We start from the raw sequence: 13,343 nt of genomic DNA on the forward strand, positions 1-13,343 counted from the left end.
TCAGTATTACCTGACTGTCCACCTATCTTCGTATCATTGGCAAACTTCACCAGAATGCCTCCAGTCCCTTCATCCAGATCGTTAATATATAAGGTGAACAGCTAACACTGAACCCTGTGGGACACCGCTCGTCACCGGTTGCCATTTTGAAAAAGAGTTTTATCCCAACTCTCTGCCTTCTGTCAGACAGCTAATCCTCAATCCAAGCCAGTAGCTCACCTTGAACACCATGGGCCCTCACCTTGCTCAGCAGCCTCCCGTGAGGCACTATATCAAAGTCCATTTGGAAGTCTAGATAGATAACATCTACTGGGTTTCCCTGGTCTAACATACTTGTTACCGCTTCAAAGAATTCTAACAGGTTTGTCAGGCACGACCTCCCCTTACTAAATCCATGCTGACTTGTTCTAATCTGACCCTGCACTCCCAGGAATTTAGAAATCTCATCCTTGACAATGGATTCAAGAATTTTACCAGCTACCGAGGTTAGGCTAATCGGCCTATAATTTTCCATCTTTTGCCTTGATTCTATCTTAAACAAGGGGGTTACAACAGCAATTTTCCAATCATCTGGGACTTGCCCTGACTCCAGTGACTTTTGAAAGATCACGACCAAAGCCTCTGCTAGTTACTCAACCACCTCCCTCAGAACTCTAGGATGTAGCCCATCGGGGCCAGGAGATTTAGCAATTTTTAGACTTTTCAGCTTTTCTCACACTTTCTCTTTTGTAATGCCTACCGTACTCAACTCTGCCCCCAGCTCTCCCTAATTGTTGGCATACTACTCATGTCTTCCACTGTGAAGACTGACGCAAAGTACTTATTAAGTTCTTCAGCTATTTCATTATTTCCCATCACTAGCCTTCCAGCATCAATTTGGAGCGGCCCAATGTCTGCTTTACCCTCTCGTTTGTTCCTTATATATTGAAAGAAACTTTTACTGTCGTTTCTAATGTTACTAGCTAGCCTACCTTCCGATATGATCTTCTCCTTCCTTATTTCTTTCTTTGTTATCCTCTGTTTGTTTTTGTAGCCTTCCCAATCTTCTGATTTCCCAGTACTCTTGGCCACTTTATAGGCTGTCTCTTTTTCTTTGATACGTTTCCTGACTTCCTTTGCCAGCCATGGCTGTCTAATCCCACCCCGGATAATCTTTCTTTTTGGGATGAACCTCTGTACTGTGTCCTCAATTACACCCAGAAACTCCTGCCATTGTTGCTCTACTGTCTTCCCCGCTAGGGTCTGCTTCCAGTCAATTTTCGTCAATTCCTCTTCCATGCCCCTGTAATTACCTTTATTTAACTGTAATACCATTACATCCGATTTTGCCTTCTCTCTTTCAAACTGCAGGCTGAACTCTGCCATATTATGATCGCTGCCTCCTCAGTGTTTCCTTACTTTAAGATCTTTTATAAAGTCTGGCTCATTACATAGCACTAAGTCCAGAGTAGCCTGCTCCCTTGTGGGCTCCATCGCAAGCTGTTCCAAAAAGCCATCCTGCAAACATTCCATGAATTCTCTTTCTTTGGATCCACCAGCAACATTATTCACCCAATCTACCTGCGTATTGAAGTCCCCCATGATCACCGTGACCTTGCCTTTCTGACATGCCCTATGTATTTCTCGGTGCATCTTGCGCCCCTGGTCCTGATCACTGTTAGGAGGTCTGTACATAACTCCATTATGGTTGTTTTGCCTTTGTGGTTCCTCAACTCCACCCACACAGACTCCACATCCTCTGACCCTATGCCATTCAGTGCCATAGATTTAATTCCATTCTTAACTAACAAGGCAACCCCACCCCCTCTGCTCACCTCCCTGTCTTTTCGATAAGTTGTGATTCCCTGGATGTTTAACTGCCAGTCCTGAGCTCCCTGCAACCATGTCTCTGTGATGCCTACCACATCATAATCATTCAAGATTTGTGCTGTTAATTCATCTACTTTGTTGCAAATACTACGAACATTAAGGTATGCCTTAATGCTCATTTTCTTATTACTAGAGAGGTTGGAAATCCCAAGATGCCTTAAGTTATCCTTCCTTTTTGCTGTATTCCTAGTCTGCCTCGAGCTTAAATCCACCTGTACACATGCTATCCTGTTGCTTATCTTTCCATTTAACTCCATACTCCCTCTCTTTCACTTTCCCTTCCCCCCCCCAACTCAGAAGTTTAAAGTCTTACTGACCACCCTATTTATCCTTTTCGCTAGAACACTGGTTCCAGATCGGTTCAGGTAGAGTCCGTCCCAACGGTACAGATCACCCCGTTCCAAAACTGATGCCAATGCCCCATGAAATGGAATCCCTCTTTCCCACACCAATCCCTTAGCCACGTGTTTACTTCCCTAACTTTCTTTTCCCTGTGCCAATTAGCACGTGGCTCGGGCAGTGATCCGGAGATTATGACCCTTGAGGACCTGTACTTCAATTTCTTTCCTTGTGGCTGATTAGGTCCTCTACCCGAGCTTTGCCTATGATGTTAGTCCCAACGTGGACCACAACAATGGGATCCTCCCATTCCCACTCCAATATCCTTTCAACCCGGTCGGAGATGTCCCGCACCCTGGCACCGGGCAGGCAACACACCAAGCGGGACTCCCAATCCGGCTTGCATAGGATACTATCTGTCCCTCTAATTATAGAATCCCCTATAACTACCTGTCTTTTTGCTCCCTCCTCTTGAATGACCTTCTGCACCACGGTGCTGTGGTCAGCTGGCTCATCATGTCCACAGTCCTTTCCCTCATCCGTACAGGGAGCAAGAATCTCGTACCTGTTGGTCAAGGTCAAGGGCTGAGGCTCCTGAACTCGGAATTCCCCTACCCGCCTCACTTAGAGTCACACCTTGTCCCTGAACACTTTCTGAATTTGAGTTATTTAATCTACCGGGTGTGACTGCCTCCCGAAACAAAGTGTCCAGGTAACTCTCCCCGTCCCGGATGTGCGGCAGAGTTTGAAGCTCAGATTCTAGATCATTTACTCTGATCCCGAGTTCTTCCAGCAACCAACTCTTGCTGCAGATGTGGTCGCTGCCGTTCCCAATGGGATCAGCCAGCTCCCACATCATACAGCTACAGCACATCACCTGCCCAGCCATTACTACTTATTTAGTTAACTTTTACAATTTATGTATTAAATAATTTCTCGTACTTCTTTGCTACGGCCTTTTTCAATTAAGCAATTAAACTTCTAATCAATCAATATATAGCCTGGCACCACAGATCCCTGGTGTTGTATCCAACCGATTTGGTTCACAGTCAGACCCCCCCCTGATGTTGTACTTATCCCAATTGGTTCACAGTCAGACCCCCCCCTGATGTTGTACTTATCCCAATTGGTTCACAGTCAGACCCCCCCTGATGTTGTACTTATCCCAATTGGTTCACAGTCAGACCCCCCTGATGTTGTACTTATCCCATTTGGTTCACAGTCAGACCCCCCTGATGTTGTACTTATCCCAATTGGTTCACAGTCAGACCCCCTGATGTTGTACTTATCCCAATTGGTTCACAGTCAGACCCCCTGATGTTGTAGTTATCCCAATTGGTTCACAGTCAGACCCCCCTGATGTTGTACTTATCCCAATTGGTTCACAGTCAGACCCCCCCCTGATGTTGTAGTTATCCCAATTGGTTCACAGTCAGACCCCCCCCCTGATGTTGTACTTATCCCAATTGGTTCACAGTCAGACCCCCCCCTGATGTTGTAGTTATCCCAATTGGTTCACAGTCAGACCCCCCCTGATGTTGTACTTATCCCAATTGGTTCACAGTCAGACCCCCCTGATGTTGTACTTATCCCAATTGGTTCACAGTCAGACCCCCCCCTGATGTTGTACTTATCCCAATTGGTTCACAGTCAGACCCCCCCCTGATGTTGTAGTTATCCCAATTGGTTCACAGTCAGACCCCCCCCTGATGTTGTAGTTATCCCAATTGGTTCACAGTCAGACCCCCCCTGATGTTGTAGTTATCCCAATTGGTTCACAGTCAGACCCCCTGATGTTGTACTTATCCCAATTGGTTCACAGTCAGACCCCCCCCCCTGATGTTGTAGTTATCCCAATTGGTTCACAGTCAGACCCCCCCCCCCCTGATGTTGTAGTTATCCCAATTGGTTCACAGTCAGACCCCCCCTGATGTTGTAGTTATCCCAATTGGTTCACAGTCAGACCCCCTGATGTTGTACTTATCCCAATTGGTTCACAGTCAGACCCCCCCCCTGATGTTGTAGTTATCCCAATTGGTTCACAGTCAGACCCCCCCTGATGTTGTGGTTATCCCAATTGGTTCACAGTCAGACCCCCTGATGTTGTACTTATCCCAATTGGTTCACAGTCAGACCCCCCCCTGATGTTGTAGTTATCCCAATTGGTTCACAGTCAGACCCCCTGATGTTGTACTTATCCCAATTGGTTCACAGTCAGACCCCCCCCGGTGTTGTACTTATCCCAATTGGTTCACAGTCAGACCCCCTGATGTTGTGGTTATCCCAATTGGTTCACAGTCAGACCCCCCCCCTGATGTTGTAGTTATCCCAATTGGTTCACAGTCAGACCCCCCCCCCTGATGTTGTAGTTATCCCAATTGGTTCACAGTCAGACCCCCCCCTGATGTTGTAGTTATCCCAATTGGTTCACAGTCAGACCCCCTGATGTTGTACTTATCCCAATTGGTTCACAGTCAGACCCCCCCTGATGTTGTGGTTATCCCAATTGGTTCACAGTCAGACCCCCTGATGTTGTACTTATCCCAATTGGTTCACAGTCAGACCCCCTGATGTTGTAGTTATCCCAATTGATTCACAGTCAGACCCCCTGATGTTGTAGTTATCCCAATTGGTTCACAGTCAGACCCCCCCCTGATGTTGTAGTTATCCCAATTGGTTCACAGTCAGACCCCCCCCCTGATGTTGTAGTTATCCCAATTGGTTCACAGATCCCAATTGGTTCACAGTCAGACCCCCCCCTGATGTTGTAGTTATCCCAATTGGTTCACAGTCAGACCCCCCCCCTGATGTTGTAGTTATCCCAATTGGTTCACAGTCAGACCCCCCCCTGATGTTGTACTTATCCCAATTGGTTCACAGTCAGACCCCCCCCCTGATGTTGTAGTTATCCCAATTGGTTCACAGTCAGACCCCCCTGATGTTGTAGTTATCCCAATTGGTTCACAGTCAGACCCCCCCCCTGATGTTGTAGTTATCCCAATTGGTTCACAGTCAGACCCCCCCCTGATGTTGTAGTTATCCCAATTGGTTCACAGTCAGACCCCCTGATGTTGTAGTTATCCCAATTGGTTCACAGTCAGACCCCCTGATGTTGTAGTTATCCCAATTGGTTCACAGTCAGACCCCCCCTGATGTTGTAGTTATCCCAATTGGTTCACAGTCAGACCCCCCCCTGATGTTGTAGTTATCCCAATTGGTTCACAGTCAGACCCCCTGATGTTGTACTTATCCCAATTGGTTCACAGTCAGACCCCCCCCGATGTTGTAGTTATCCCAATTGGTTAACAGTCAGACCCCCTGATGTTGTAGTTATCCCAATTGGTTAACAGTCAGACCCCCTGATGTTGTACTTATCCCAATTGGTTCACAGTCAGACCCCCTGATGTTGTAGTTATCCCAATTGGTTCACAGTCAGACCCCCCCCTGATGTTGTAGTTATCCCAATTGGTTCACAGTCAGACCCCCTGATGTTGTAGTTATCCCAATTGGTTCACAGTCAGACCCCCTGATGTTGTAGTTATCCCAATTGGTTCACAGTCAGACCCCCCCTGATGTTGTAGTTATCCCAATTGGTTCACAGTCAGACCCCCCCCTGATGTTGTAGTTATCCCAATTGGTTCACAGTCAGACCCCCTGATGTTGTAGTTATCCCAATTGGTTCACAGTCAGACCCCCCCCGATGTTGTAGTTATCCCAATTGGTTAACAGTCAGACCCCCTGATGTTGTTGTTATCCCAATTGGTTCACAGTCAGACCCCCTGATGTTGTAGTTATCCCAATTGGTTCACAGTCAGACCCCCTGATGTTGTACTTATCCCAATTGGTTCACAGTCAGACCCCCCCCCTGATGTTGTAGTTATCCCAATTGGTTCACAGTCAGACCCCCCCCTGATGTTGTAGTTATCCCAATTGGTTCACAGTCAGACCCCCTGATGTTGTAGTTATCCCAATTGGTTCACAGTCAGACACCCCCTGATGTTGTGGTTATCCCAATTGGTTCACAGTCAGACCCCCCCCTGATGTTGTACTTATCCCAATTGGTTCACAGTCAGACCCCCCCCTGATGTTGTAGTTATCCCAATTGGTTCCCAGTCAGACCCCCCTGATGTTGTAGTTATCCCAATTGGTTCACAGTCAGGCCCCCCTGATGTTGTAGTTATCCCAATTGGTTCACAGTCAGACCCCCCCCTCCCCCTGATGTTGTACTTATCCCAATTGGTTCACAGTCAGACCCCCTGATGTTGTGGTTATCCCAGTTGGTTCACAGTCAGACCCCCTGATGTTGTAGTTATCCCAATTGGTTCACAGTCAGACCCCCCCCCCTGATGTTGTAGTTATCCCAATTGGTTCACAGTCAGACCCCCCCTGATGTTGTAGTTATCCCAATTGGTTCACAGTCAGACCCCCCCCCTGGTGTTGTACTTATCCCAATTGGTTCACAGTCAGACCCCCTGATGTTGTACTTATCCCAATTGGTTCACAGTCAGACCCCCTGATGTTGTAGTTATCCCAATTGGTTCACAGTCAGACCCCCTGATGTTGTACTTATCCCAATTGGTTCACAGTCAGACCCCCCTGATGTTGTACTTATCCCAATTGGTTCACAGTCAGACCCCCCCCTGATGTTGTAGTTATCCCAATTGGTTCACAGTCAGACCCCCCCCCTGATGTTGTAGTTATCCCAATTGGTTCACAGTCAGACCCCCTGATGTTGTAGTTATCCCAATTGGTTCACAGTCAGACCCCCTGATGTTGTAGTTATCCCAATTGGTTCACAGTCAGACCCCCCCCTGATGTTGTAGTTATCCCAATTGGTTCACAGTCAGACCCCCTGATGTTGTAGTTATCCCAATTGGTTCACAGTCAGACCCCCCCCTGATGTTGTAGTTATCCCAATTGGTTCACAGTCAGACCCCCCGATGTTGTAGTTACCCCAATTGGTTCACAGTCAGACCCCCCCCTGATGTTGTACTTATCCCAATTGGTTCACAGTCAGACCCCCCCCTGATGTTGTACTTATCCCAATTGGTTCACAGTCAGACCCCCTGATGTTGTAGTTATCCCAATTGGTTCACAGTCAGACCCCCCCTGATGTTGTAGTTATCCCAATTGGTTCACAGTCAGACCCCCTGATGTTGTAGTTATCCCAATTGGTTCACAGTCAGACCCCCCCCTGATGTTGTAGTTATCCCAATTGGTTCACAGTCAGACCCCCCCCTGATGTTGTAGTTATCCCAATTGGTTCACAGTCAGACCCCCTGATGTTGTAGTTATCCCAATTGGTTCACAGTCAGACCCCCCCTGATGTTGTAGTTATCCCAATTGGTTCACAGTCAGACCCCCTGATGTTGTAGTTATCCCAATTGGTTCACAGTCAGACCCCCCCTGATGTTGTAGTTATCCCAATTGGTTCACAGTCAGACCCCCCCCTGATGTTGTAGTTATCCCAATTGGTTCACAGTCAGACCCCCTGATGTTGTAGTTATCCCAATTGGTTCACAGTCAGACCCCCCCCGATGTTGTAGTTATCCCAATTGGTTAACAGTCAGACCCCCTGATGTTGTTGTTATCCCAATTGGTTCACAGTCAGACCCCCTGATGTTGTAGTTATCCCAATTGGTTCACAGTCAGACCCCCTGATGTTGTACTTATCCCAATTGGTTCACAGTCAGACCCCCCCCCTGATGTTGTAGTTATCCCAATTGGTTCACAGTCAGACCCCCCCCTGATGTTGTAGTTATCCCAATTGGTTCACAGTCAGACCCCCCCCCCTGATGTTGTAGTTATCCCAATTGGTTCACAGTCAGACACCCCCTGATGTTGTGGTTATCCCAATTGGTTCACAGTCAGACCCCCCCCTGATGTTGTACTTATCCCAATTGGTTCACAGTCAGACCCCCCCCTGATGTTGTAGTTATCCCAATTGGTTCCCAGTCAGACCCCCCTGATGTTGTAGTTATCCCAATTGGTTCACAGTCAGGGCCCCCCTGATGTTGTAGTTATCCCAATTGGTTCACAGTCAGACCCCCCCCTCCCCCTGATGTTGTACTTATCCCAATTGGTTCACAGTCAGACCCCCTGATGTTGTGGTTATCCCAGTTGGTTCACAGTCAGACCCCCTGATGTTGTAGTTATCCCAATTGGTTCACAGTCAGACCCCCCCCCCTGATGTTGTAGTTATCCCAATTGGTTCACAGTCAGACCCCCCCTGATGTTGTAGTTATCCCAATTGGTTCACAGTCAGACCCCCCCCCTGGTGTTGTACTTATCCCAATTGGTTCACAGTCAGACCCCCTGATGTTGTACTTATCCCAATTGGTTCACAGTCAGACCCCCTGATGTTGTAGTTATCCCAATTGGTTCACAGTCAGACCCCCTGATGTTGTACTTATCCCAATTGGTTCACAGTCAGACCCCCCTGATGTTGTACTTATCCCAATTGGTTCACAGTCAGACCCCCCCCCTGATGTTGTAGTTATCCCAATTGGTTCACAGTCAGACCCCCCCCCTGATGTTGTAGTTATCCCAATTGGTTCACAGTCAGACCCCCTGATGTTGTAGTTATCCCAATTGGTTCACAGTCAGACCCCCTGATGTTGTAGTTATCCCAATTGGTTCACAGTCAGACCCCCCCCTGATGTTGTAGTTATCCCAATTGGTTCACAGTCAGACCCCCTGATGTTGTAGTTATCCCAATTGGTTCACAGTCAGACCCCCCCCCTGATGTTGTAGTTATCCCAATTGGTTCACAGTCAGACCCCCCGATGTTGTAGTTACCCCAATTGGTTCACAGTCAGACCCCCCCCTGATGTTGTACTTATCCCAATTGGTTCACAGTCAGACCCCCCCCTGATGTTGTACTTATCCCAATTGGTTCACAGTCAGACCCCCTGATGTTGTAGTTATCCCAATTGGTTCACAGTCAGACCCCCCCTGATGTTGTAGTTATCCCAATTGGTTCACAGTCAGACCCCCTGATGTTGTAGTTATCCCAATTGGTTCACAGTCAGACCCCCCCCTGATGTTGTACTTATCCCAATTGGTTCACAGTCAGACCCCCCCCTGATGTTGTAGTTATCCCAATTGGTTCACAGTCAGACCCCCCCCTGATGTTGTAGTTATCCCAATTGGTTCACAGTCAGACCCCCCCTGATGTTGTAGTTATCCCAATTGGTTCACAGTCAGACCCCCTGATGTTGTACTTATCCCAATTGGTTCACAGTCAGACCCCCTGATGTTGTAGTTATCCCAATTGGTTCACAGTCAGACCCCCCCCTGATGTTGTAGTTATCCCAATTGGTTCACAGTCAGACCCCCTGATGTTGTACTTATCCCAATTGGTTCACAGTCAGACCCCCTGATGTTGTAGTTATCCCAATTGGTTCACAGTCAGACCCCCCCTGATGTTGTACTTATCCCAATTGGTTCACAGTCAGACCCCCCCCCTGATGTTGTAGTTATCCCAATTGGTTCACAGTCAGACCCCCTGATGTTGTAGTTATCCCAATTGGTTCACAGTCAGACCCCCTGATGTTGTAGTTATCCCAATTGGTTCACAGTCAGACCCCCTGATGTTGTACTTATCCCAATTGGTTCACAGTCAGACCCCCTGATGTTGTAGTTATCCCAATTGGTTCACAGTCAGACCCCCCCCCCTGATGTTGTACTTATCCCAATCGGTTCACAGTCAGACCCCCCCCCCCCGATGTTGTAGTTATCCCAATTGGTTCACAGTCAGACCCCCTGATGTTGTACTTATCCCAATTGGTTCACAGTCAGACCCCCTGATGTTGTAGTTATCCCAATTGGTTCACAGTCAGACCCCCTGATGTTGTAGTTATCCCAATTGGTTCACAGTCAGACCCCCTGATGTTGTAGTTATCCCAATTGGTTCACAGTCAGACCCCCCCCTGATGTTGTAGTTATCCCAATTGGTTCACAGTCAGACCCCCTGATGTTGTAGTTATCCCAATTGGTTCACAGTCAGACCCCCCCCCTGATGTTGTAGTTATCCCAATTGGTTCACAGTCAGACCCCCTGATGTTGTAGTTATCCCAATTGGTTCACAGTCAGACCCCCCCCCCTGATGTTGTAGTTATCCCAATTGGTTCACAGTCAGACCCCCCCCCTGATGTTGTAGTTATCTCAATTGGTTCACAGTCAGACCCCCCCCTGATGTTGTACTTATCCCAATTGGTTCACAGTCAGACCCCCCCCCTGATGTTGTACTTATCCCAATTGGTTCACAGTCAGACCCCCCCCCCCCGATGTTGTAGTTATCCCAATTGGTTCACAGTCAGACCCCCCCCCTGATGTTGTAGTTATCCCAATTGGTTCACAGTCAGACCCCCTGATGTTGTAGTTATCCCAATTGGTTCACAGTCAGACCCCCCCCTGATGTTGTAGTTATCCCAATTGGTTCACAGTCAGACCCCCCCCCTGATGTTGTGGTTATCCCAATTGGTTCACAGTCAGACCCCCTGATGTTGTAGTTATCCCAATTGGTTCACAGTCAGACCCCCCCCTGATGTTGTACTTATCCCAATTGGTTCACAGTCAGACCCCCTGATGTTGTAGTTATCCCAATTGGTTCACAGTCAGACCCCCCCCTGATGTTGTAGTTATCCCAATTGGTTCACAGTCAGACCCCCCCCTGATGTTGTAGTTATCCCAATTGGTTCACAGTCAGACCCCCTGATGTTGTAGTTATCCCAATTGGTTCACAGTCAGACCCCCTGATGTTGTAGTTATCCCAATTGGTTCACAGTCAGACCCCCTGATGTTGTACTTATCCCAATTGGTTCACAGTCAGACCCCCCCCCTGATGTTGTACTTATCCCAATTGGTTCACAGTCAGACCCCCCCCCTGATGTTGTAGTTATCCCAATTGGTTCACAGTCAGACCCCCCCTGATGTTGTAGTTATCCCAATTGGTTCACAGTCAGACCCCCTGATGTTGTACTTATCCCAATTGGTTCACAGTCAGACCCCCCCCGATGTTGTAGTTATCCCAATTGGTTCACAGTCAGACCCCCCCTGATGTTGTAGTTATCCCAATTGGTTCACAGTCAGACCCCCTGATGTTGTACTTATCCCAATTGGTTCACAGTCAGACCCCCCCCCTGATGTTGTAGTTATCCCAATTGGTTCACAGTCAGACCCCCCCCCTGATGTTGTAGTTATCCCAATTGGTTCACAGTCAGACCCCCCCCCGATGTTGTAGTTATCCCAATTGGTTCACAGTCAGACCCCCCCTGATGTTGTAGTTATCCCAATTGGTTCACAGTCAGACCCCCCCCTGATGTTGTAGTTATCCCAATTGGTTCACAGTCAGACCCCCCCCCTGATGTTGTAGTTATCCCAATTGGTTCACAGTCAGACCCCCCCCCGATGTTGTAGTTATCCCAATTGGTTCACAGTCAGACCCCCCCTGATGTTGTAGTTATCCCAATTGGTTCACAGTCAGACCCCCTGATGTTGTAGTTATCCCAATTGGTTCACAGTCAGACCCCCCTGATGTTGTAGTTATCCCAATTGGTTCACAGTCAGACCCCCCCTGATGTTGTAGTTATCCCAATTGGTTCACAGTCAGACCCCCCCTGATGTTGTAGTTATCCCAATTGGTTCACAGTCAGACCCCCCCCGGTGTTGTACTTATCCCAATTGGTTCACAGTCAGACCCCCTGATGTTGTACTTATCCCAATTGGTTCACAGTCAGACCCCCTGATGTTGTAGTTATCCCAATTGGTTCACAGTCAGACCCCCCCCCCCGATGTTGTAGTTATCCCAATTGGTTCACAGTCAGACCCCCCCCTGATGTTGTAGTTATCCCAATTGGTTCACAGTCAGACCCCCCCCCTGATGTTGTAGTTATCCCAATTGGTTCACAGTCAGACCCCCCCTGATGTTGTGGTTATCCCAATTGGTTCACAGTCAGACCCCCTGATGTTGTACTTATCCCAATTGGTTCACAGTCAGACCCCCTGATGTTGTAGTTATCCCAATTGGTTCACAGTCAGACCCCCCCCTGATGTTGTACTTATCCCAATTGGTTCACAGTCAGACCCCCTGATGTTGTACTTATCCCAATTGGTTCACAGTCAGACCCCCCCCCTGATGTTGTACTTATCCCAATTGGTTCACAGTCAGACCCCCCCCCCCTGATGTTGTAGTTATCCCAATTGGTTCACAGTCAGACCCCCCCCTGGTGTTGTAGATGTCCCAGTTGGTTCACAGTCAGGCCCCTGGTGTTGTTCCCAACCCAATTTGTTCACAGTCAGCCCCCAGTGTCATACCTAACCCAATTTGTGATTTTGATTTGATTTATTGTTGTCATGTGTACCTAAGTACAGTGAAAATCTGTGTTTGTGTAGAGTACAGGCAGATCATAGCAAATAAGGACATACAGATCATAGATAACACAGTGTGGATCTGGAGGAACACAGCAGATTAGGCAGCATCAAAGGAGCAGGGAAGCTGACGTTTCGGTTTAGAACCCTTCTTCAGAACTGTTTAGCCCCGACCTGAAACATCAGCTTTCCTGCTCCTCTGATGCTGCTTGGCCTGCTGTGTTCCTCCATGCCCACGCTGTGTGCTAGCTCTGACTCCAGCATCTGCAGTTCTTGCTATGTCTCATGCAGATTATCGGGTGCTTAGACAGAACTAGGCATCTAGGTTACGCTGCGCAGGAGGGGTGCGAAGCAAGATCAACGCGAGCAAGATGAGCATTATTTGAAGTTCGGGAGTCTATTCATTAGTCTAATAACAGCAGCGAAGAAACTGTTCCTGAACCTGATGGTGCGTGTGTTCAGGCTTCTGTGTCTTGTGCCTGATGGACGAGGTTGTAGGGGATCATTACCAGGTTTGGAGGGGTCTTCGATGATATGGGCAGCCTTTCCACAACAACGAGACAAGTAACTGGAGTCCATGGGTGGAAGGTCGGCTTCTGTGATGGTCTGGGCTGTACACACCGCCTTCTGCAGTTTCTTACGGTCCTGGGGGAGAGCTGTCACCGTACCAGGCCGTTGTTCACCCGGAACGGTATGCTTTCTGTGGTACATCAGTAAAAGTTGGTGAGGGTCCTTACGGAAAACCCGGAATTTCCTGAGCCGCC

Source organism: Stegostoma tigrinum, unplaced genomic scaffold (genome assembly GCF_030684315.1).
Source record: "Stegostoma tigrinum isolate sSteTig4 unplaced genomic scaffold, sSteTig4.hap1 scaffold_314, whole genome shotgun sequence".
NCBI lineage: Eukaryota > Metazoa > Chordata > Chondrichthyes > Orectolobiformes > Stegostomatidae > Stegostoma > Stegostoma tigrinum.